The 23,799-nt window shown below is 38.3% G+C and overlaps 1 long non-coding RNA gene across 1 annotated transcript; it reads left to right on the plus strand.

Annotated features, from left to right (window-relative positions):
- The first annotated feature begins 457 nt into the window (after positions 1-457).
- LOC129630792 (uncharacterized) lies at positions 458-22,568 on the plus strand. Its single transcript, XR_008703756.1, has 4 exons — positions 458-535; positions 2,610-2,788; positions 20,433-20,532; positions 22,340-22,568. It is a non-coding gene; the product is annotated as an uncharacterized LOC129630792 (long non-coding RNA).
- The last annotated feature ends 1,231 nt before the right edge of the window (positions 22,569-23,799 follow it).

Raw genomic sequence — 23,799 nt, forward strand, 5'->3', positions numbered from 1 at the left:
CTATCAAATTACGTATTAAGCAAAAGAAATGAGAAACAGAGACAATTACAAAAAAATGGGGTTCATCTTGCCCCAACGCACAACAGCCGATAGGCCAAAACTATGAGAGGTGTAGGCCAACACGCGGAGAGGCTGAAGTTTGTGGCAAACAGGGGGCTTATTCACAAGGCAGCAAAGACAGGGGGCAAGAAGAACAAATGTCCAACTCATCTTTGGAAGGTAAGGGGGTGGGGAATTTATGGACCAAAGAAGCAAGGTGGCCTGAGGCATGAGGAACGCGGGAAGGTGAGTAGAGGCGATTGGAAGTAAGGAAAAAGCGCCTCAGTCGTTATTCTGCTCAGGTGTAACTAAGCTATCCTACGCTGCAGGTCAAAAAAAAAAAAAAAAAGCCAAGACTCGCGCATGCCCAGTTGGAAGGTCTGTGGTCCTATCCGGTCTAACCCGCTCCGCTCAGATTAGATACACCTGACATGTAGTGCCTGGAAAACGGCTCTGGCAGTCATCTTGTTTAGGCCACCTGCTGCTTGAAGAATGTGTGAGTTTTTATAGCCAAAATTAAAAATGACCTAATTATAGGTATAATGAACTTAACTGATGACTACCCACAATTTTAAGAGTATGTCTAAATTCCTTTAATTTATATTATGTTCAGCAATAGTCCTTTCACTTATATAATGTTCAACAATAGTCTGTAGAAGTAGAGGTCAGGTACCTTTGGGTCTAATGGGCAGTGACTGAGGTACTGGGAATGGGTTTCTTCATTAGGGTGCTGCTCACATGTGCCTCTGTGCTCAGTCGCGTCTCTGTGATGGCCTGGCCTGTAGCCCACCAGGCTCTTCTGTCCAGGGGATTTTCCAGGCAAGAATACTTAGGAGAGTTGCCATTTCCTTCTCCAGGGGATCTTCTCAACTTAGATCCAGCCTGTACCGCTTGCATCTCCTGCATTGGCGGGTGGATTCTTTACCACTGAGTCACCTGGGAAGCCTGCTTTTTCACACTTTATGCGGAGAAGGCGATGGCACCCCACTCTAGCACTCTTGCCTGGGAACTCCCATGGACGGAGGAGCCTGGTAGGCTGCAGTCCATGGGGTCGCGAAGAGTCGGACAAGACTGAGCAACTTCACTTTCACTTTTCACTTTCATGCATTGGAGAAGGAAATGGCAACCCACTTCAGTGTTCTTGCCTGGAGAATCCCAAGGACTGCGGAGCCTGGTGGGCTACCATCTCTGGGGTCGCACAGAGTTGGACATGATTGAAGCGACTTAGCAGCAGCAACTTCACTTTACGAAGCAGCTGTTCTTCTGACTGTTCACTTAAAACTTGCAAGTTTTTTTTTTTTAATATGTAGGATACAGTTAAATAAAATTTTATTAAAATTTAAAAGATAGTAAAGAAAACAAAATTAATAATCAGTTCAGTCGCTCAGTACTATCTGACTCTTTGAGAGGCGGTGAACTGCAGCATGCCAGGCTTCCCTGTCCATAACCAATTCCCGGAGCTTGCTCAAACTCACGTCCATCAGTGATGCCATCCAACCATCTCATCCTCTGTCGTCCCCTTCTCCTCCTGCCTTCAAACTTTACCAGCATCAAGGTCTTTTCCAGTGAGTCAGCTCTTCGCATCAGGTTGCCAAAGTACTGGAGTTTCAGCTTCAGTATCAGCCTTTCCAGTGAATATTTAGGACTGATTTCCTTTAGGATTGACTGGTTGGATCTCCTTGCAGTCCAAGGGACTCTCAAGAGTCTTCTCCAACACCACAGTTCAAAAGCATCAGTTCCTTGGCGCTCAACTTTCTTTATATTCGGACTCTCACATCCATACATGACTACTGGAAAAACCATAGCTTTTACTAGACAGACCTTTGTTGGCAAAGTAATGTCTCTGCTTTATGTTTAGGTTGGTCATAGCTTTTCTTCCAAGGAGCAAGTGTCTTTTAATTTCATAATAGGCCAAAACAATTTCCCATGTTTAAAATATGGGAAAAATAGATTCTAGGGAAAAAAAATTAACACAAAGTTTTTGTTCAAACTTAAATGTTTCTATCCTTGAAGAAATATAGAATATATATTTGGAATAAACATTTTTCCCCCAACATATGCAAGTGACATTTATTTGAATAAGGAAAATACCTTATTCTAATACAGTTTATTTATTAGAATTTTGATGCTGCTAGGTAACGTGTCTCATTCAAAAAAAGGATATTTAATATAATAATTATTATTTTTGTCTGTAGTACTAATTAAAAAAGAATAAAAGTGGTGGTGTATGATAGCTGGGTCACAATTAATTAGCTGTTTTAATTTTTTAAAATTCTCCAAAAATTTTCTTAGGTTGAAATGGCTATTTATTCATTTCACATAAGTTCACAGTTGTTTTCACTTTTATTTTTCTGATAGTATTTAAATCTGAATATTAAGGAGAGAGCCTAATGCAAGTTATCAGAGCAAAAAATAGTTAAATGTGTTTGGAACTACCTTAAATAATATGTATTGTTAAATAAAACTCTAAAAGTATATAAACTTTTATAATTTATTTCAACTTGAAATATGTTCTGGTTATATGATGTTTCACTTTTAGTCATTCTTATCTATAATCTTTAAATTGCCAGGAATGTCAAAAGGAAGCAGATGTTGATGTGTGCAGATTGATCCACTGACCTGTGTGCTGGATAGGTGTCCTGTCTCTATCCTACCATTTGAGGAAATCCCAAAGTTGAATAATCAAGTGACTAGAAAAGTTCCAGAAAAAGAAGAATTTCTCTTCTAACTAGGACCAGTGCTTCTCAGAGTAAGTCCTGGGAAACATTCATACTGAAAGAAGTTCATTAGAGCTTTAAGAAGAGAAAAATGATTTTGTGCCAAAAATAAATTTGGGAAGTATTGGGGTAAATGATATTTTCTTTCTACAAATAATTTATATACATGGAAAATTACATCCAACAAATGTTGGATACACTTTATATTCAAGTGTGACATGAAGTATTTACCACTTGTAAGTTGGACCATGAAGAATTCTCAGTAAAATCCAAGTGTTCTTTTTCTCACAAATTGTATTACATTAGAATTAAATATCTATATTTATTTAGATATTTAATTAAATTACATAATTTAATTATACAAAAGCTCCCATTTATTTCAAAATTAAGTGACACATTTTAAAAAATTCCAGAGATCAAACAATAAATACAAGGGAAATCAGAAAATATTTCAGAATGAGAACAATGAAAACACTTTAATATTTATGAGATGGCAGAGATTATAGGGATATTTATAGCTTTCAATGTTTACATAACAAAAGAAGAATTAAATTAAAAAATATAAGAACAGAAATAAATGAAACATAGAAATGACAATAAAGCAAAGCCACAATCCACATACAAAGCTTAAAATTAATAAATGCCTATCAAGACAAATCAAGAACAGTAAAAAGAGATAGCCAATTACTGATAACAGGTTTTAAAGAGTTGGTATCACTACCAACTTTATACTGTAATACTTGAACAGCTTGGATAGAATGGGAGAATTCCTGAAAAAGCAAAACTTAAAAGTGATTAAATAGAGAATATTTTAATAGTTGTCTATACAATAATATTTTTGAATTAATGATTAAAAAGTTGCACAGAAACAAAACCTCCAGTCTAGAATGCTTTTACTGGCAGATTATGTAAAACATTTAGGGAGCAAATAATGCCAAAGTTAGACAAAATGACATTTTTTTAAATGCAGGAGGTAGAATATTACCAAACTGTTTTGTGAAGTGAGCATAACTCTGAAATTAGAAACTCATAAATACATTGCAAGAAAAAAATTATAGAAAAATGCCTTAAAATCTTAGAAACAAATAGCCTTAAAATTATTAGCAATTCATATAAAAGAATAATAAATTATGACTGTGGGTGGCAGAATATTGTCTTCACAAAGATCAGTTCAGTTCAGTTCAGTCGTTCAGTCAGTCTGACTCTGCGACCCCATGAATCACAGCACTCCAGGCCTCCCTGTCCATCACCAACTCCCGGAGTTCACTCAAACTCATGCCCATCAAGTTGGTGATGCCATCCAGTCATCTCATCCTCTGGCGTCCCCTTCTTCTTCTGCCCCCAATCCCTCCCAGCATCAGGGTCTTTTCCAATGAGTCAACCCTTCACATGAGGTGGCCAAAGTATTAGAGTTTCAGCTTCAGCATCAGGCCTTCTAATGAACACCCAGGACTGATCTCCTTTAGGATGGACTGGATGGATCTCCTTGCAGTCCAAGGGACTCTCAAGAGTCTTCTCCAACACCACAGATCAAAAGCATCAATTCTTCGGCGCTCAGCTTTCTTCTCAGTCCAACTCTCACACCCATACACGACCACTGGAAAAACCATAGCCTTGACTAGACGGTTCTGTGTTGGCAAAGTAATGTCTCTGCTTTTCAATGTGCTATCTAGGTTGGTCATAACTTTCCTTCCAAGGAGTAAGCGTCTTTTAATTTCATGGCTGCAATCACCATCTGCAGTGATTTTGGAGCCCCCCAAAATAAAGTCTGCCACTGTGTCCACTGTTTCCCCATCTATTTCCCATGAAGTGATGAGACCAGATGCCATGATCTTTGTTTTCTGAATGTTGAGCTTTAAGCCAACTTTTTCACTCTGCACTTTCACTTTCATCAAGAGGCTTTTGGGTTCCTCTTCACTTTCTGCCATAAGGGTGGTGTCATCTGCATATCTGAGGTTCTTGATATTTCTCCCAGCAATCTTGATTCCAGCTTGTGCTTCTTCCAGCCCAGCATTTCTCATGATGTACTCTGCATAGAAGTTAAATAAGCAGGTTGACAGTATACAGACTTGACGTACTCCTTTTCCTATTTGGAGCCAGTCTGTTGTTCCATGTCCAGTTCTAACTGTTGCTTCCTGACCTGCATATAGGTTTCTCAAGAGGCAGGTCAGGTGGTCCAGTATTCCCATCCCTTTCAGAATTTTCCACAGTTTATTGTGATCCACACAGTCAAAGGCTTTGGCATAGTCAATAAAGCAGAAATAGATGTTTCTCTGGAACTCTATTGCTTTTTCGATGATCCAGCAGATGCTGGCAATTAGATCTCTGGTTCCTCTGCCTTTTCTAAAACCACCTTGAACATCTGGAAGTTCACGGTTCATGTATTGCTGAAGCCTGGCTTGGAGAATTTTGAGCATTACTTTACTAGCATGTGAGATGAGTGCAATTGTGGGTAGTTTGAACATTCTTTGGCATTGCCTTTCTTTGGGATTGGAATGAAAACTGACCTTTTCCAGTCCTGTGGCTACTGCTGAGTTTTCTAAATTTGCTTCTGCCGCTAAGTCACTTCAGTCGTGTCCAACTCTGTGTGACCCCAGAGATGGTAGCCCACCAGGCTCTGCAGTCCTTGGGATTCTCCAGGCAAGAACACTGGAGTGGGTTGCCATTTCCTTCTCCAATGCATGAAATTGAAAAGCTAAAGTGAAGTCGCTCAGTCGTGCCCGACTCTTAGCGACCCCATGGACTGCAGCCTTCCAGGCTCCTCTGTCTGTGGGATTTTCCAGGCAAGAGTACTGGAGTGGAGTGCTATATACACTGGTAATTCCTGTACTGCAGAGTCAGGTTGGGGAGTTCCCTGGTGGCTCAGGCTGTAAAGAATTTGCCTGCAATGCAGGAAACCTGGATTTGACCCCTGGATAGGGAAGATCCCCTGGAGAAGGGAATGGCTACCAACTCCAGTGTTCTTGTCTAGAGAATCTCAGGGACAGAGTCTGGTAAGCTACCATCCATAGGGTCACAAAGAGTTGGACACAGCGGAGCAACAAAGCACTCACACAGGGTTAGGTTTACATGGCAAAGGGAAATTTAGGTAGCGACTGTTTGCTAATCTGATAACCTTAAAACAAGGAGATTATGTTGATTACCTGCCTGAGTTCTAGTCTCAATTCCTTGCTAATATATGCAGTGTCAGACATCATATATTAACAAATTATTCTTGAACTTTGATGAACTGATTTTATTTCTGCAAGCCTAGCCTCATGAATTAGTAGAAACATGAGAAGGTAAAAAATAGAAATAACAAATCATTGTAATACATGTCGGCTTTAAAAGTGCACAACATGAGAGTTGTGAGTTAAATCTTTTTGGGGGGCAAAATTAGGACTATAGCTCTGAAGACAACATTACAGATAGCTCTGAGAAAATGCTACAAAGAGGCAGGGGATAAGGTCAGTATATATGTAACTTTGGTGAAAGGGGAGTACATGCAATCAAACACATACTTTTTGCATAAGGTTACTGCTAATCACAAGGAGCAGTCATCACCATGAAGGATTTTAGTGCTTTTATAGATTGAGGAGATAGAAGAATGGGCTCAGAAAATTGGCTGCTGAAAATATCTAATTATCTGAAGACCTATACTTGCCAGTTTTTCCCTGAGCACAGAATTCCTCAATTCTTCTCCCACCCTGAACTCCTTTCAGGGAGTTTTGAAAATTAGCAGCTGAAGCAGCACATGATTTAATCCTAAGGATATATAATATTAGATAATGTCTAATCTATCATAAGGATGCCCCATATTTACTTAAGTTTTCTTCATTAATTTTCTTTTAAGATCTTATATATGTCAACTACAAATTGGTATGTGCCATTGGCATTGCCAGCTACCTCTACAAGGATTAAATCATGTGCTGCTTCAGCTGCTAATTTTATATCCTTACCAAGAAGGTTATAATAAATATCAAAATGTTTGTGGTATAAAATTAAATTATAAAAAGGTGAACATGTATTATGATCACAACAAATCAAATGAACATAAAGCATATCACAAAGGAACATTTTAAGAGTTTATGAAAAACAGAATTTATTCCTTTGCCAATGGAGCTCTGAGCCATTTTAAATATCTGTACTAGTTTATATAATCTTCCTATTTTCTTTAAACAGACATAGTAATTTTAAGATTACAGTAATTAATTTAGGAAAATATTTTTTTGAAATGAAGAAACCAAAGGCTAAAATTGGGACTCCTTCTGCTGAATATGAATAAACATAGGTACAATAAAATAGGGCACAAGAGAATTTTGAGGTGTCCTAAATTTCATCTCTTATTTAAAAATGGGACAATGAAACAAGAATTTTGACTTGCCCTGAATTTCATCTTTATTTCTGCTAAGTCAGCTTTTACAAGGCAGAAGGTGAAATTTTTGACATATACTTCTGATTAGCACTTATAAAGTTACTGCCCACCAAAGTAACATTGAGTGTAGCTCTTGGAGAGTTATTTTCCCCTCTCAAACTATAAATATGTAGAGAATTTTCTGGGAATGTGGCAGGGCAAACTGGGGGCACTGGGCACTGCTTCTCTCTAGAAGCATTCCAAAGGGTCCTCAGATTTTTGCCATCAGCTTTATCTTTGGTAACAGAATGAAAAGAAGGAAGAAAATAATGAAACAAAAACATAACTCTATGTCCTGTTTTGTTTTTTTTTTTTTTACAAAAGGACTTACTTTCAAAACTTTCTTTGAACAGAATCAATCTAGGCCTTCCATTTTCACATTTACTAGTAAGTCAAATTTTAATTTAAATAAAATATATATGTATACTTTTTTTCAACAGACTTTTTCATGCAGAATTCATTGATTAAAATAACTGATAGCAAATAAAATCAACCTAAAGAATCATGACAAGCTCATGTAAATATTTGTAATCTAATAGATAACTTTATTCTGCATAATTTGAAAAGGATAGTCATAAAAGACTCATTTAAAATGATCAAGTTTGATATGGATAACTGAAAAACTTTGAAATACAAATCAGAGTCATTTTACTAAACAGACACTAACAGGTTCATTGTTTCAAAGAAATGAAACACTACTCTATTTTCTGTAAATTAAAACTTTAGTTAATTTAAAAAATGAACAGCACAAAACCCACATTACTGATATTTTTATCATGTGTGTTTTACTATGCTTCTAAGAATATAGCATGTGTAATCTCATACAGACCTTACCATGACTTTTTAAGGTAGAAACTCACCTTGTGAAAGATGGAACAGAGGTTTGAAAAAAAATGAACATAGTAAGTGGCAAGGTGTATCATAGCCCTCAAATCTATTGTGCATAGAAAAAAATGGTTTATTGTATATAGAAAAATGTATGAAATAATTGTTGCTAAATGACTATTTTAGAAATGTATGTATGGAGTTTTTTTTTAATTCTCTGTTCAAAAACGTGGCCACTTACATGTAACAGTATCTATGTTAGAAAAGTAGATTTGGTTTAAGAAGTAAGCTAAAGAGATGAATCTCTTAAGCATTAGCCTTTTGGCACAACTAATTCTATTTTCTCAAGTAATATCTGATAAGATACCTTACTCATTCAGTTGGTCACTAGAAAGATATGAGAGTAATATAGCTCCAAAAACCCACCTTGCACATACAGAATAATATAACATAAAGAATCCATGTATTTTTCCTTTTTCCTTTATAATTGATGCACATATATTACTAGAATTAGGAGCATTTTATGAGGTATTTTGTTTCTCAGTAATTTTGTTTATTTAATACATTAAGAAAGAAAATGTTAAATTTTCCATCTTAAGGAGAACGACACTCTATCATCTACAAGAGTCTGAGAAAATGATTAAATATATATAAATTCTTTACTAGATTGTAAGATCCAAATAAGAAAGATTATTCATCATCATCATATTTTCATATAACAAAATGCTTGAACATTATTAAGTCCTTAATAAATTTGAATAAGTGGACAGCTTGGTGTTCATGTCAAAGTTACTCCTTGCAGTGTGGAGTAAGTAAGTGCTAAGGATTGAAATTTTGCTCTTAACATAAAACTGTCATGTTCCTGTGATGTCTAGTCTTTGGGTTTAGTTCTGAACACTGAAGCCAACTTTAAATTTATCAAGCAGGTTCAGACAAAAATATTAGCCTCTTCTATCAAAAAGTATTGGTGACTAGGGCTTCCCTGGTGGCTCAGAGGGTGAAGAATCTGCCTTACAATGCAAAAGATGGGTATTCGATCCGTGGGTCAGAAAAATCCCCTGGAGAAGAGAAAGGGTACCCGCTCCAGTATCCTTGCCTGGAATTCCATGGCAGGGGAGCCTGGCGAACTACAGTCCATGGAGTTGCAAAGAGTCAGACAAAACTGAGTGACTAACACTTTCGCTTTATCATAACATAAATGACTGAATTAATAGCGGTCGTGTCAAAGATCAATTACTATTGAATGAAGATAGCTGGAAAATTACTTCACAAAAGAACATTTATTTCCTTATAATAAAATTTAAAAATATACATTTCTCTATATCAATCACTTTTCTGAACAACTTTCTAGCCTAATGTTACAGACAAGTGATGGATAATAGGGTTATTCGCTTGTATTAGCAGAATATGCAAACTTTGCTCCAAGATGCCTAAGATAGTAGAAAGTAAATTTACCAAAAATTTTCTTCTAATTATTTTTGTCAAAATCTGTCTTCTACTTATGAACTATATCTTGAAAGTGAAAGTGTTAGTTGCTCAGTCATGTCCCACTCTTTGCGACCTCGTGGACTATAGTTTACCAGGCTCCTCTGTCCTTGGACTTCTTCAGGCAAAAATACTGGAGTGAGTTGCCATTTCCTTTTCTGGAGCATCTTCCAGACCCAGGAATTGAACACAAGTTTTCCACAGTGTCTGCCTGCAATGTGGGAGACCCAGGTTCGATCCCTGGGTTGGAAAGATCCCCTGGAGAAGGAAATGGCAACCCACTCCAGTATTTTTGCCTGGAGAATCCCATGGACGGAGGAGCCTGGTGGGCTACAGTCCACAGGGTGGCAAAGAGTCGGACACGACTGAGCGACTTCACTTTCACTTTCCTCATTGCAGGCAGATTCTTTATCATCTGAGCCAATAACTCAAAGGTATTTAACTCAGTTTTTACTCTTTAAGAATTCAAACCTTCATATACTGTTGGTAGAAGTGGAAGATGGCACTGCCCCTTTGGAGAACTGTTTGGCGGTTTCTTGGAAAGTGAAACACAGAGTTTCATATGACCCAAAAGTTCCACTCCAAGGTTTTTAAGAGAAATAAAACATGCTCACACCATGGGACAAACCAAACAAATACAACAAACAAAAAAAGAAATTATTATAAATTTAAAAAGCAAGACCCTTCCATCCAAAAGACCCCATTTGATTTGAAGGATTCTCTCATGTATTTGCCCAGACGTTTGCATCAACAGCAGTACTGTGGAGCCTTTGCCCTGTTTGACATAGTTACTTGCCCATCTTCACTTAATGATGGTCATAAAAATCTATGAATCAGAGCAAATGGTCTATGTCCCTCCCCTGCCCCAGTCCTTATAGCACTTGTTAGGGGCTCATTGATTACTGTGGGAACATTTGCTAAGGATCTGTGGCTTGGGTTTTCAGAAAAAAACTTCTCGAAGGAGTTTTGTTTCTCTTTGTTTTCCCAGTTAAATTGGTATTAAAAAATGCTTCAGACATGATCTTGCCTTTGAAATAGAATTCTCTGAAGTTGTGTTTAATATCTCAATATGTGGCTTTTAGAAGCTTTCAGACCCTGTGTCTTTAAACATCCTTTGTTCATCTTCGCAGGTACTGGCCTTATAATATTGAAAGGAAGGTAGGTCTGTACTTTTGTAATGGAAATGCACGCCCAAGCTTATTCATTAAGGACGATAGATTAAGTATACATAAGACATAAGTGCCTCTGACAGCGTTCCTGTTCAGATGCCAGCTAGGAATTTGGTACTCATTTGTGTTGTGATTCATTGGCCATAGGGGTCTATCACACACAGAGATGATGAAACATTAGAGCCAGGAGGAGCTGTAGAGGGGTGGAAATTTGCACATCAGTACTTAGCAAAGTAAGTGCATCTTCTTTCCTTTTCATAACAACCTCTTTTACTTTATTTTTGTGCCTCCATTCCTGCTGTGTTGCTGGGGGTAGAAAAAGAGATTTTAACTTGCTAATTGAAAGTGCTCTAGGTATTTCTGATTGTAAAATGTGTTTTTTTCAAGTAACTCACTTTCTTATGTATGTGTGTGTTAGTCGTTCAGTTGTGTCCAACTCTTCATGACCCCATGGACTGTAGCCCACCAGGCTCTTCTGTCCATGGAATTCTCCAGGCAGGAATACTGGAGTGGGTTGCTATTCCCTTCTCCAGGGGATCTTCCCAACCTAGGGTTCAAACCTGGGTCTCCTGCATTGCAGGCGATTCTTTACTGTATGAGCCACTGTCTTATGGGTAAATGCTAAGATCTTCAATTTTCTTCTCTTTTCTCATTCTCCATCTGAAAATAATATCTGAGTGTGTAAAGATGGAGAGCATCAGTGGTGTTTAAAAGGGCATTTGGAGGCAATGCAGATATTAAACTGGGACATAAATAGACATAGGCTGATTCTGTGGATGACTTGGCTGGGACAGTCCGTGTTAATGCCTCTTGTCCTGGTGTAATTATTAATAATGACCCTTTCACTCCCAAAATGTTTCTGTTTAGACCATATACACAAAGATACCAGAAGAAGCCAGTTATAGAGATAACCTTCTGTGTGTGTCAGAGTAACCCCTTTGTGTCATCTTATATTCTGAAATGTAATACATATATTAATATTTCATGTAGTTTATTCATTAGTTCAACTGATATCTGAGCATTTTTTACATGCAAGCCACTCTTCTGGGTTCTAGGAGATTTGGCATTGAACCAGACATCCAATCTCTGTCATGAAAACCTATGTATCAGTGTCACTGGCTCATGGTTCACAATTGTCGACTAAAATAAATTGATGTCAACTACAAATTGGCACTTAACAAGAGCATTGCCAAAGACTGAACAGCGAGGGCATTTGCCATCTGTCTCTGTGGAGATTGAGCCCTGTGCTGCTGCAGCTGTTGACCTTCAATGCCCCCCTGCGGGAGTTCAGGGTGGAGTGAGGCACTCTGTGGAATCTGGTGGGACAGGTCTTTAGACAGTTGGAAATTTTCCTTATCAGATTTTATGATCCCAATCCTTTCATCTCCTCATATCTAGAAAAACACTAAATCCCTTCATGATGACATGAGATCCTCATGACTAGCAGAGAACCTCTTGTAAAGCAAGCGCTTGATTGCATTGAACTCCCCCTTCACCGAAATCTTATATATTGACCTTCCCCAGCTGCCTCTTCCAGCAGTCTTCCAGAGATATCTGAGGTGCTGCCTCCTGGGCTGCTGTCCTCATTTTGCCTCCAGTAAAACTTAACTCACAACTCTCACATTGTGCATCTTTTTTAGTCAGCATAAACAATGTGGGACAGTGTGAGTTAAGTTTTATTGGGGGCAAAATGAGGACGGTAGCCCTGGAAACAGCATTTCAGATAGCTCCGAGGAACTGCTCCAAAGAGGTAGGAGCACACTGAGGTCAGTATGCATATGATTTTACTGAAGGAGGCTATGTGTCATCAAGCACACATTTTGGCAGAGGTTTGCTGCTGGTTGTGGGGAATGGATGTCACTGTTAATGAGTTTTAGTGCTTTTCTGGATTATGAGAAGATACAAAAAAATCAGGCTCAAAAAATCTTCTCCTCAAAATATCTGTCTGAAGCCCTGTTCTGCCAGTTTTTCCCAGAGCACAGACTGCCTCATTTCTGATCTTTACCCTGAACTTTCAGGGTGTGTCAAAAGTCAGCGGCTGCAGTGGCTAGTGACTTAATCCTTGTAGAGGCAGATGGCAAGTGCCAATTTTTAGTTGGTGCGTTAAATGATTTAATTTATTTTACAGATGATGAAACAAGACCTCCAAAAAAAGTGAGTTATCCAAAAAGTCAAGTAATAGGTTACTGAGAAATCCTTAATCAAAATCCCAGTTGCACAAAAACACCTTAATTATCTGTAACAGGGGTGAGCAAACTGCTGTCTATGAGCCAAATCTGCTCAGTGCCTGCTTTTGTCAATAAAGTTTTGTTGGAACATGGCCAAACCCATTCATTTCTATATTGTCTGCAGCTGCTTTTGCCATACAATAGCAGAGTTGGGTAGTTGAAGCAGACACCATATGGCATGCAGAGCCCAAAATATTTACCATCCAGCCCATTACAGAAAACATTTGCCAACCTCTGTTCCATTCCTATTCCTGACAATCTCATTCAAGAAGGAAAAACCTGACAGTGTAGGCTTAGCCATTTACCACCTGTGTAGCCTAGAACAAGTCAATTAACCTCTCTGAGATTTAATTCCCTTAGCCATAAAATGAGGATAATAATTACTGCATTGTTAGCAGTGAAGATTAAATTAGCTAATGTATGTTAAACACAGAGCTAGTAAAAAAAGAGAAAGTAGTTATTAACATTTCTAGCTGGATAGCTGCTTCATGAGCTCTCTTCTGTGAAGGGTGAAGGTACAGAATGAAATTTCTGCTATTTCTGTGCCCTAACAACCAATGGTTTCCTGGGAGTTTTTGCACATAATTTTCTAATGTGAGGGATACATACAGCACTCAGGAGTAAACAATGAGTCTGGGCTTTAGTGCCATCTCAGCTCAGCAAGAAACATCTTTTCTTATAAATTTGTGGATCACTGCTATGAGACTTCCACATTGTGGACTGACTTAATGAGAAAAGAGGAATGAGGAGCAATTACATTTCCATTAAGTGGACAACATTACCCTTGATAAGGCTGCTGGAACTGAAGCATCCTCCTCTCCCTCAGGTGTAGTCTTAGAAGAACAGAACTGATTGATTAATTAAATATGTGTTTGTTTTTGCCTCTGAAATCAGCTGTCTCAAAAGATTATTCCAGGGTCACTAAAGGACTAAATTCCAACTTACAGTGGAATTGGTAAGTCTTCACAGAGGCTGTGAGAAGTTTCAAGAGAGGTTGGCTCTTGGTACCCATGAAATATCAACAGATTCCAAAAAGGTGTCTGGAAATTCCCAGTGGGATCCACAGGACATTTGTAATGTGGGAACTGAAAGAAGCAAAGCTATAGACTGCTACAATTTGGTGTGATTCCACCTTGAGAAAAATAAACAATCATATCATCACAGTAATCAAATTAGCTAATACTTATCAGTGTCTTTCTATGTACTAATGTCTATGATATGCTAAGGATTTTATTAACTTTATCTCATTTAGTACTCTCAACCATCTTAAGATACAGGCATTACCTTTATATCACCCATCATGAAATTGAATCAGGAAAGGTTAACTAGTTTGTATTAGATTGCCCAGCTGCTGAACTAGACACACACCACATTTTCCTGTTTACAGAGAATACTCTTTGTCCATACTTGCACCTCATTTGCAGAGTTGTATTCATGTTTATTTAAGGTTCCTTCTCTGACAGTACTAAGTTTTTTACTTCATCCAGAAATCTTCTGACCTTATACCTAATGATTCTTTCAACCACATTAACTAAGTGAATATGGCTTTACTCAGGATTACAAAGAAAGAAACAAACAAAAAAAAACAGAAACCAAAACCCACTTTCTGTTGGGGTCATCTTCTCTGGTTTATTCTTTCTGTTAATCTTCTGTGCTAATATAACATTTTTTTCCCAAACCTGTTAGTTACTTGCATAAAATTCCTCAGGCTGCTAGTAGACTATGAATAATAGCAAATATTTATTGTATAATAACCCTGTTTTAGCATGTGGCAAAAGTCTGCCAAACAGTATCTCATTTAATCTTTAAAACAATCTTGTCAGATATTATCATTTCCATTTTACACCCAAAGAAATATTCAGAGAGATTAATTTGATCAAATTCATGTTGCTCCTAAAAGTGGAGCTAGTATTCATACCAAAATCTATGTAATTCCAGAAGCTATATTCTTTTAAACACTTCTCTCTAGTTCACTTTAAGAGCCTGTTTTTCATTAATCATTTAAAGATGTACCATCATACACTAATATGCTCTGAAAAAATGCTACTAATCACTTACTTCTTGTCTCTCTCTGGTGTCCTTCCAGTTTTCTGTCTGCTATTATTCTCATTCTGAGTGTTCTGTTATGGTTAGCTAGACTCTTCATCTCTGTGTATCATCCTGCCCAGGTGTAGTAAACTGGGTCTTTTGATTTAGTTCCCTGTGGAGGTGGAAATGCTAATTCCCACAGTAAATCTACATCTAAAACACATCCTTTATCATATTCAGTGATATAACATATGCAATATCATATTCATATTCTTCATCCTTTATCATATTCAAATAAGTACTTCTGTGTAACACCACTTACTGTCCACCCGGCTGCTATTAGACAATTATTTTTCCTTTTAAATTTCCTGGTGTTGAGTGACTCCTCAAGCGAGTTCTCCCTAATGTAGAGAAGCAATGAAAGACACTGAAACTTATTCATCCATTACTGAAACAGGAAGGAACTATTTTAAAGTAGAGAAAAAGAAACAAACAGATCAAGGATGTCAGAGTTTGTGTAACACCTTCATATAGACATAAGAATTGGAATTAAAAAGATCTGGATTTGGATCCTGACTCTCTCACTTAGGGACCATTTGATCTTGGAGAATCAGTCATCACTGAGAATCAGTTCCATCGCTCAGTCTTGTCTGACTCTTTGCAACACCATGAACCTCAGCACACAGTTTTCCCTGTCCTTCAGTATCCCCTGAAGTTTGATCAATCTCATGTCCATTCAGTCAGTGATGCTATCCAACCATCCTATCTCTGTCGTCCCCTGCCCTCAGTCTTTCCCAGAATCAGGGTTTCTTTTCCAGTGAGCCAGCTCTTTGCATCAGGTGGCCAAAGTATTGGAGCTTCAGCAGAAGTATCAGTCCTCTCAGTGAATATTCAGGGTTGATTTCCTTTCAGATTGACTGGTTTGATCTCCTTGCAGTACAAGGGACTCTCAAGAGTCTTCTCCAACACCACAGTTTGAAAGCATCAATTCTTCAGAGCTCAACCTTCTTTATGGTCCAGCTCATGTTCCATACATAACTACTGGTAAAACCATAGCTTTAACTATACAGACCTTTGTTGGCAAAATGATGTCTCTGCTTTTTAATATGCTATCTAGGTTGGTCATCATTAGTGAGTCCTAATACTATCTGAGAATATATCCCCTGCACACTTCACTGAGGTGTTTATCCAGTCTGGGCTTGCTGAACACATACTAAAGGCCACAGTTCTTGTGAAGATTGGCTGGCACAGTTGGTATAAGAATCAAAATTTAACATGAATCACCTTGTTGTTGTTGTTGTTCAGGCACTAGTCCTGTCCAACTCTGTAACCCTATCAGTTCACTTCAGTCACTCAGTCGTGTCTGACTGTTTGGGACCCCATGAACTGCAGCACGCCAGGCCTCCCTGTCCAACACAAACTCTCGGAGTCCACCTGAACCCATGTCCATTGAGTCAGTGATGCCATCCAACCATCTCATCCTCTGTCGTCCCCTTCTTCTCTGGCCCTCAATCTTTCCCAGCATCAGGGTCTTTTCAAATGAGTCAGTTCTTCCCATCAGGTGGCCAAAGTATTGGAGTTTCAGCTTCAACATCAGTCCTTCAAATGAACATTCAGGACTGATTTCCTTCAGGATTGACTGGTTGGATCTCCTTGCAGTCCAAGGGACTCCCAAGAGTCTTCTCCAACACCACAGTTCAAAAGCATCAATTCTTCAGCACTCAGCTTTCTTTATAGACCAGCTCTCACATCCATACATGACCGCTGGAAAAACCATAGCCTTGACTAGATGGATCTGTGTTGGCAAAGTAATGTCTCTGCTTTTCAATATGCTGTCTAGGTTGGTCATAACTTTCTTTCCAAGGAGTAAGTGTCTTTTAATTTCATGGCTGTAATCACCATCTGCAGTGATTTTGGAGCCCAGAAAAATAAAGTCTGACACTGTTTCCACTGTTTCCCCATCTACTTGCCATGAAATGATGGGACTGGATGCCATGATCTTCGTTTTCTGAATGTTGGGCTTTAAGCCAACTTTTTCACTCTCCTCTTTCACTTTCATTAAGAGGCTCTTTAATTCTTCTTCACTTTCTTCCATAAGGGTGATGTCATCTGCATATCTGAGGTTATTGATATTTCTCCCTGCAATCTTGATTCCAGCTTGTGCTTCCTCCAGCCCAGCGTTTCTCATGATGTACTCTGCATAGAAGTTAAATAAGCAGGGTGACAATATACAGCCTTGACGTACTCCCTTTCCTATTTGGAACCAGTCTGTTGTTCCATGTCCAGTTCTAACTGTTGCTTCTTGACTTGCATACAGGTTTCTCAAGAGGCAGATCAGGTGGTCTGGTATTCCCATCTCTTTCCGAATTTTCCACAGTTTATTGTGATCCACACAGTCAAAGGCTTTGGCATAGTCAATAAAGCAGAAATAGATGTTTTTCTGGAACTCTCTTGCTTTTTCGATGATCCAGCAGATGTTGGCAATTTGATCTCTCGTTCCCCTGCCTTTTCTAAAACTAGCTTGAACATCTGGAAGTTCATGGTTCACGTATTGCTGAAGCCTGGCTTGGAGAATTTTGTGCATTACTTAACTAGCATGTGAGATGAGTGCAATTGTGTGGTAGTTGGAACATTCTTTGGCATTGCCTTTCTTTGGTATTGGAATGAAAACTGACCTTTTCCAATGCTGTGCCCACTGCTGACTTTTCCAAATTTGCTGATATATTGAGCGTAGCACTTTCACAGCATCATCTTTCAGGATATGAAATAGCTCAACTGGAATTTCATCACCTCCACTAGCTTTGTTTGTAGTGATGCTTCCTAAGGCCCACTTGACTTCACATTCCAGGATGTCTGGCTCTAGGTGAGTGATCACATTATCGTGAACCTATGGTGTGAACCTATGGTGAACCATATGTATCGTGAACCATCGTGGAACCCTATGATCTGCAGCATATCAGGCCTCTCTGTCCCTCACCATCTCCTGAAGTTTGCCCAAGTTCATGTCCATTTTATCGGTGATGCCATCCAGCCATTGCATCCTCTGATGCCCTCTTTGCCTTACCTCTTCACCTAAACCAACACAAAAGCTAAATGCTATCCACCAATCAGTCTAAGAGGTCCTGAGGGATTCCATTCAACTTTTTATTTTTAGTCCCATTTGTTTTGAAGAAACTTCTCCAGGTAAGAATTCTCATGGACTCTTTTAAATCCAGGGTAGGCTGGAGAGCCAAGGAAGATTTCTGAGAATATAGTCATAATACCTGGTCTGATAAAACCTCATTTTGTGAATTAATGTAAAAGTTAAATGCCAGAAGGCGTAATATGGTCATCACAGCTGGTTAAATATGTAACAAATTACCTTAATTATGGATTAGAATGCAAACAATCAGAAACTGCTAAAAAAATATGGAATATATGGTCTTAATATGAGCAGTCCAGTCGATTGGGAGTTTGTGAAATGTTCCGTGAGAGGAAGAGACTTCTAATAGAGAATAGAAAATATATTTTAAACCCTCATTGTGGTATTCATGCAAAATGATGCCCTGATACTGACATTGCCTTGGGGAGAATTGATCTCCGCTCACACATACCTCTCGGAGAAGGCAATGGCACCCCACTCCAGTACTCTTGCCTGGAAAATCCTATGGATAGAGGAGCCTGGTAGGCTGCAGGCCATGGGGTCGCTAAGAGTCGGACATGACTGAGCGACTTCACTTTCACTTTTCACTTTCATGCATTGGAGAAGGAAATGGCAACCCACTCCAGTATTCTTGCCTGGAGAATCCCAGGGACGGGGGAGCCTGGTGGGCTGCCATCTGCCTGGTGTGTCGCACAGAGTCGGACATGACTGAAGCGACTTAGCAGCAGCAGCAGCACACATACCTCTAAGGCAATCTTTGTGGAGGCTGATTTCCCATCTTCAACACTTGGCTTTGCTATGTTCAATGCATTTCCAGGTAAGCCGCTTTCAAATCAGCTCAGAAAACACCTGTTTTGAATGGTTTTGATTTCAAGTACTTCTTGACTTCATCCTTACTCCATGTAGTTATAAAAATCAGGACAAGAGAGGCACTTTGACACTACTGAGACCAAAGCTTTTATGGGACAGTAAAGAAACAGAAGTTAATGTTAAGTGACACGAAGCTTGTCCAGGAAGAGAGTCTCAAAAAGCTGTGAATGTGTAATGAAAAATGGTAGCTACTATTTCTTGAACACCTATTACATTTCCAGCACAGGACTAGGTGTTGCAAATACATTGTCTCGTTTGGTTAGCACAGTGAGTCCAAGAGTAGTTATTGCTACTTTGATTTATGAGAGGAGGGAATTAAAGCTTGGAGAATTTTAAAGCATGGAGAATTGAAGTAACTTCCTCAAATAACAAGTAATTTTTCTGTAATTTAACATATATGCTTTACTTCCAAACACATCTTCTTTCAATTCTACAATTTGCTTCCCTTTTCACATTTATTTTGTAGAAAACAAACAAAAACCTAACTAAACAAAATCAAGCCATGAGAACAATAGTCTTAAGAAGTTCAGTATCAAAAATCACCATAAACAAACAAATTGATCTTTCTCCTTATTAGCTAGTTATTGTAATAATAGCATGCAATTTTGATATAACAACTTGATAACCCAAAGGAAGGCAAACACCCGTTAGGATTCTTGTTTTGTTTTTCATTAAGAAGGAACAATATAAGTGTTGAGAAAATTTAACCCTCACTTTGGCAACTTGATTGATGCTTTCTGGAAATACAATTGACTGTATACCTTAGCAAGTTACTGGAAGTTTTACTCTATTATACGAGACACTGAGGGGGGAAAAAAAGAGTTGTACTGTTCCATATTTATTCAGCTATGATTAATATAGTGTTGAATAATAATTTTTAATTTCCATTTCTTGAATATATTTATTAATTTACCTCCTGCCAATATATGGCTCTGGTTGCCACTATTTAGAATTTATTTCTGTTCTTCCTAAGTATCATTTGCATAATGGAACGACGAGGTCCATTCTCCAGCAGTTGGTTGTGGGGTGTTGGACAGAGTGACTGGGTTGTAATTAGTGGCATCTGGCCTCTGGTTTCATTAGCATGCAAATAGAAATACCAGAGGCCAGGACAGCCTGGCGGTTTCACAACAGTCACTATAATGCATATCTGCTTTTATAAGCGTATCAGTGGGATTGCTTTTTCTAAAAGAATAAAATATGTATGTCTGAATGAAGTTGATGGTCTATCTTTGCATCCTGGAATCTTAAAAAAATATATTTTTCATCAAAAGAGAAAACAGGACTATAATGTGTCAATCTCAACCTTTCCTTTCCATTTTTAGGCTATTAAAAATGTAATCCAAGCTCTTGTTTCTGCCTGGTCTGCCTCCATTTCCCCAGTGAAATCTTTTCTCATCTCCTTATTTTCTTTATTTTCCCTAATTAAGCTACCCAGTTTCGTCTTTATAAAACATGGCACTTTTTTTTCTTTTCATGGCAACACATTACTCAAGAAATAACAAGGCTCTCTATTCTCTGTTTCACTGTGTTCAGACTCTTGTCCTTGGTCTTCATGGTTCTGTTATAATTTGGGGTCATTGGTGCTGCTGCTGATGGATGAATTGTAATTGGAACAAGCCCTGTTGGAAGCTTGGTATGTACAAAGGATTGTTTTATTCTTCTTTGATCTTCTCAGCAATTCAATAAATTGGAACTACTAAAGTCTTTATTTTCAGATTAAAAAGAAAAACAGAAACCAATAAAAATGAGGTTCTGAAAGGTACTGTAGCTTTACTAAAGCTGTTCAGTAAGTGTTACACTCAAGATTTGAATCCAAGCCTCTCTGACTAGAATCCTGTTCTCTTAGCCACTTTTCGTTTCTTTAAAAAATATATTTACTGATTCATTTGGCTGAGCCAGGTCTTAGTTGCAGCACGCAGGATCTTCCATCCTTGTTGTGAAATGTGGTATCTTTAGTTGCGGTGTGTGGGATCTAGTTCCCTGATCAGGGATTGAACCCCAGGCCCCTGCATTGGGAACACTGAATCTTAGCCACTGGAGCTCCAGGGAAGGCCCTCCTAGCCACTTTTCTCTACCACTTCCCACTACAGATGAGTATTTGGTCTGGAAAGCAATTTGGGCACTAAAGATACTTCAAACTACAGAATTTTATCATTACAAAAACATTTTAAGTCTCACAATTTGAAAAACTTGTCAGAGACAACGTTGGATATTTTATTTATGTGTAACTAGACATTTATTTGCATGTCAATGTGATTTTACTCGTCATCTCGTGGACTGAGATCACTGTTTCCCGAAGTGTGAAGTGTAGAATCTCTGTTTCATGGGTTGTCTATGGGTATTATATGACAATGGTGTTTCTTGGTCTATTAAGTTTAGAGATAATTGGGTTAAATTACATTAGCAAGTTTTCCCTAGAGCAGAATTTCTAAAAGCCTTTTAATATGTTAATGTGAATATACCTAACTTCAAGGGAGACTGAGAATACTGAGTATCTTTTATTTATTTATTTACCTTGACTATATGAAATTCCATTTGCCAGCAAGGAAACAGTTGCAGAGGTTGCAGGTTAAGGACTAAAGAGTAAGCAATATCCTGTTTTAAGTATGAGGCCCTGGACAATATATTAAAATGTAGCCCTCTATTTCTCAAAGACCTTTGGAATCACTTACTGAATCATATATATTATTTACTCTTTTATTCATAGAAGTCTTGAAATGCAGGAGAATGAAACATGTCTCAAGTTATTAGTGTAAAGATTAAGGAAGATAATATATGCAAAGTACATAGCTCAGTACCTAACATAGAATGAATACTCTATAAAGGTTTAATTTAAATATGAGCCAATTTCCAGGACTTTATATTGTGTTCTTTTCCTTATCATATACAAGTAACTTCAAAATACTAAAATTAGATTGACAAGGAGAAAAATACCCACTACCGTCATCCTTAATAATCATCTGTAATCAGCAGTGAATTAATAGCAGTGGCCTCTCACTGTTGCTATCAATTACACACATTATTAATGGATTGACAAAAATCTGCCAAGGCATAGATTGTTAACAGGAATTGACACCTCAGTTATTGCTAGTGTCAGACATTAATTTTGGAGGGTGCAACCATGCCTCATTAAAATGCATGTTGTGATGGTTTATATTGTGGGAGAGAATACTCTTTCTGGAAAGTGGTTTGGAATGCAGTTGAAGGGAAAATATAAAGCAGATGTCTGAGACAAGAGACATGGACAGATCATTCCCAAACAATGGTTATTGACGCATGCCAACCGCTGTCATATGGCAAAGATTCTGGGCTGTTAATCTGGACCCTCATAAGTTGGTTAAATAAGATCTAGAACAATCTGAATATTGTAGCTATTTAAAATTTTAAGTATTAAATCTTGGGAAAAAACAAAACTAAATTTTTCTTTGTTTAATTCTCAGAGTAACCTTCTGGGGAAGCTGAAGATGAGAACACTGAAACTGAGTATTTTAAATGACCAGAGTTAAGTTGCATTGGTTGAAGAACAGCTGAGAGTTGAAAACATCTTTCAGAAGTAACAGATATTTTTCACTGTACTGTATTATTTCCCTAGAGCTCTTAAGGTTTGGGAGACATTGATGGTAATATGGAGTGGCAGAAAGAATAGTAATGGAACTTTTGAAATGGTGCATCATCAGGTCATCGTGCTCAGGTGCTCAGTTGTATCCAATATGCACTGTAGCCACCAGGCTCCTCTGTCCCTGAGATTTTCCAGGCAAGAATACTGGAGTGCATAGGAAATGGCTAAAACACAGCTCCCTGGCACACACCTGGAGGCGAAGGGCAAGTCTACCTTCGTCCAGCATAATGGGATGACAACTCCATTTCCCTCCCCAGGGAAGTCAATGATACTGGTTCCACTTTCCATTATAGTTTTACATGCTATTCTGGTCTGTTAGATGTATTGGGATAACAACCAGTATTGATAAAGAATTGCCTGTGGTGATCTGACCAGCAATGGCTGGATTCTTGCTCTAGTCTCAACTTGTACCATTATCAAATAGGATCTTCTTGGAGCTAGAGATTGCCTTGAGTTTCGCACTGGGCTGAGTTCATAGATATGACAAGGTGAGAGCATAGCTTTCACCTGTGTGGATTTGGGAATGCCTCTGAGAAAATAGGAGAAGGAAATGGCAACCCACTCCAGTATTCTTGCCTGGAGAATCCCAGGGACAGAGGAGCCTAGTGGGCTGCCATCTATGGTGTCACACAGAGTCGGACATGACTGAAGCAACTTAGCAGTAGCAGCAGCTGAGAAAATAAGGGCTTCCCTCATAGCTCAGTTGGTAAATCATCTACCTGCAATGCAGGAGACCCTGTTTCAATTCCTGGGTCAGGAAGATCCCCTGGAAATGGCAACCCACTCCAGTATTCTTGCCTGGAGAATCCCATGGACAGAGGAGCCTGGTGGGCTACTGTCCATGGGATGGCAAGAGTCTGACATGACTTAGCAACTAAACCACCACTACCTGAGAAAATAAGTACTTGTAGTCTTTGTAAATATCTTAAAAGAAGTAATTTTTCATCCTCAATGGGTAATAAAATAACATAAAAAATCAGGGAGAGTAAAATATTTATTTCACATTGAAAAGATGAAAAAGAATCCCAATACTTGTTCTATATATTAATATATGCAGGCAGGGCCATGGAATACTCTTCCCATTCATCCAGTATTCATACTTTAATACACAAAATTCCTGAAAGTCTCAGTTATTATTCTAGATTCTCATCTTTGACCTATTTAAATGCTTTTTTAAAAATATAATTCTTGGATGTTTTCAGCCTTTCATAATTTGTCTGCTTTTTGTACAAAATATTTATGTGGAATGTTGGATTTCTTGTTACTTGTTTTTCACCATTT

Source organism: Bubalus kerabau, chromosome 17, assembly GCF_029407905.1.
Source record: "Bubalus kerabau isolate K-KA32 ecotype Philippines breed swamp buffalo chromosome 17, PCC_UOA_SB_1v2, whole genome shotgun sequence".
Lineage (NCBI taxonomy): Eukaryota > Metazoa > Chordata > Mammalia > Artiodactyla > Bovidae > Bubalus > Bubalus kerabau.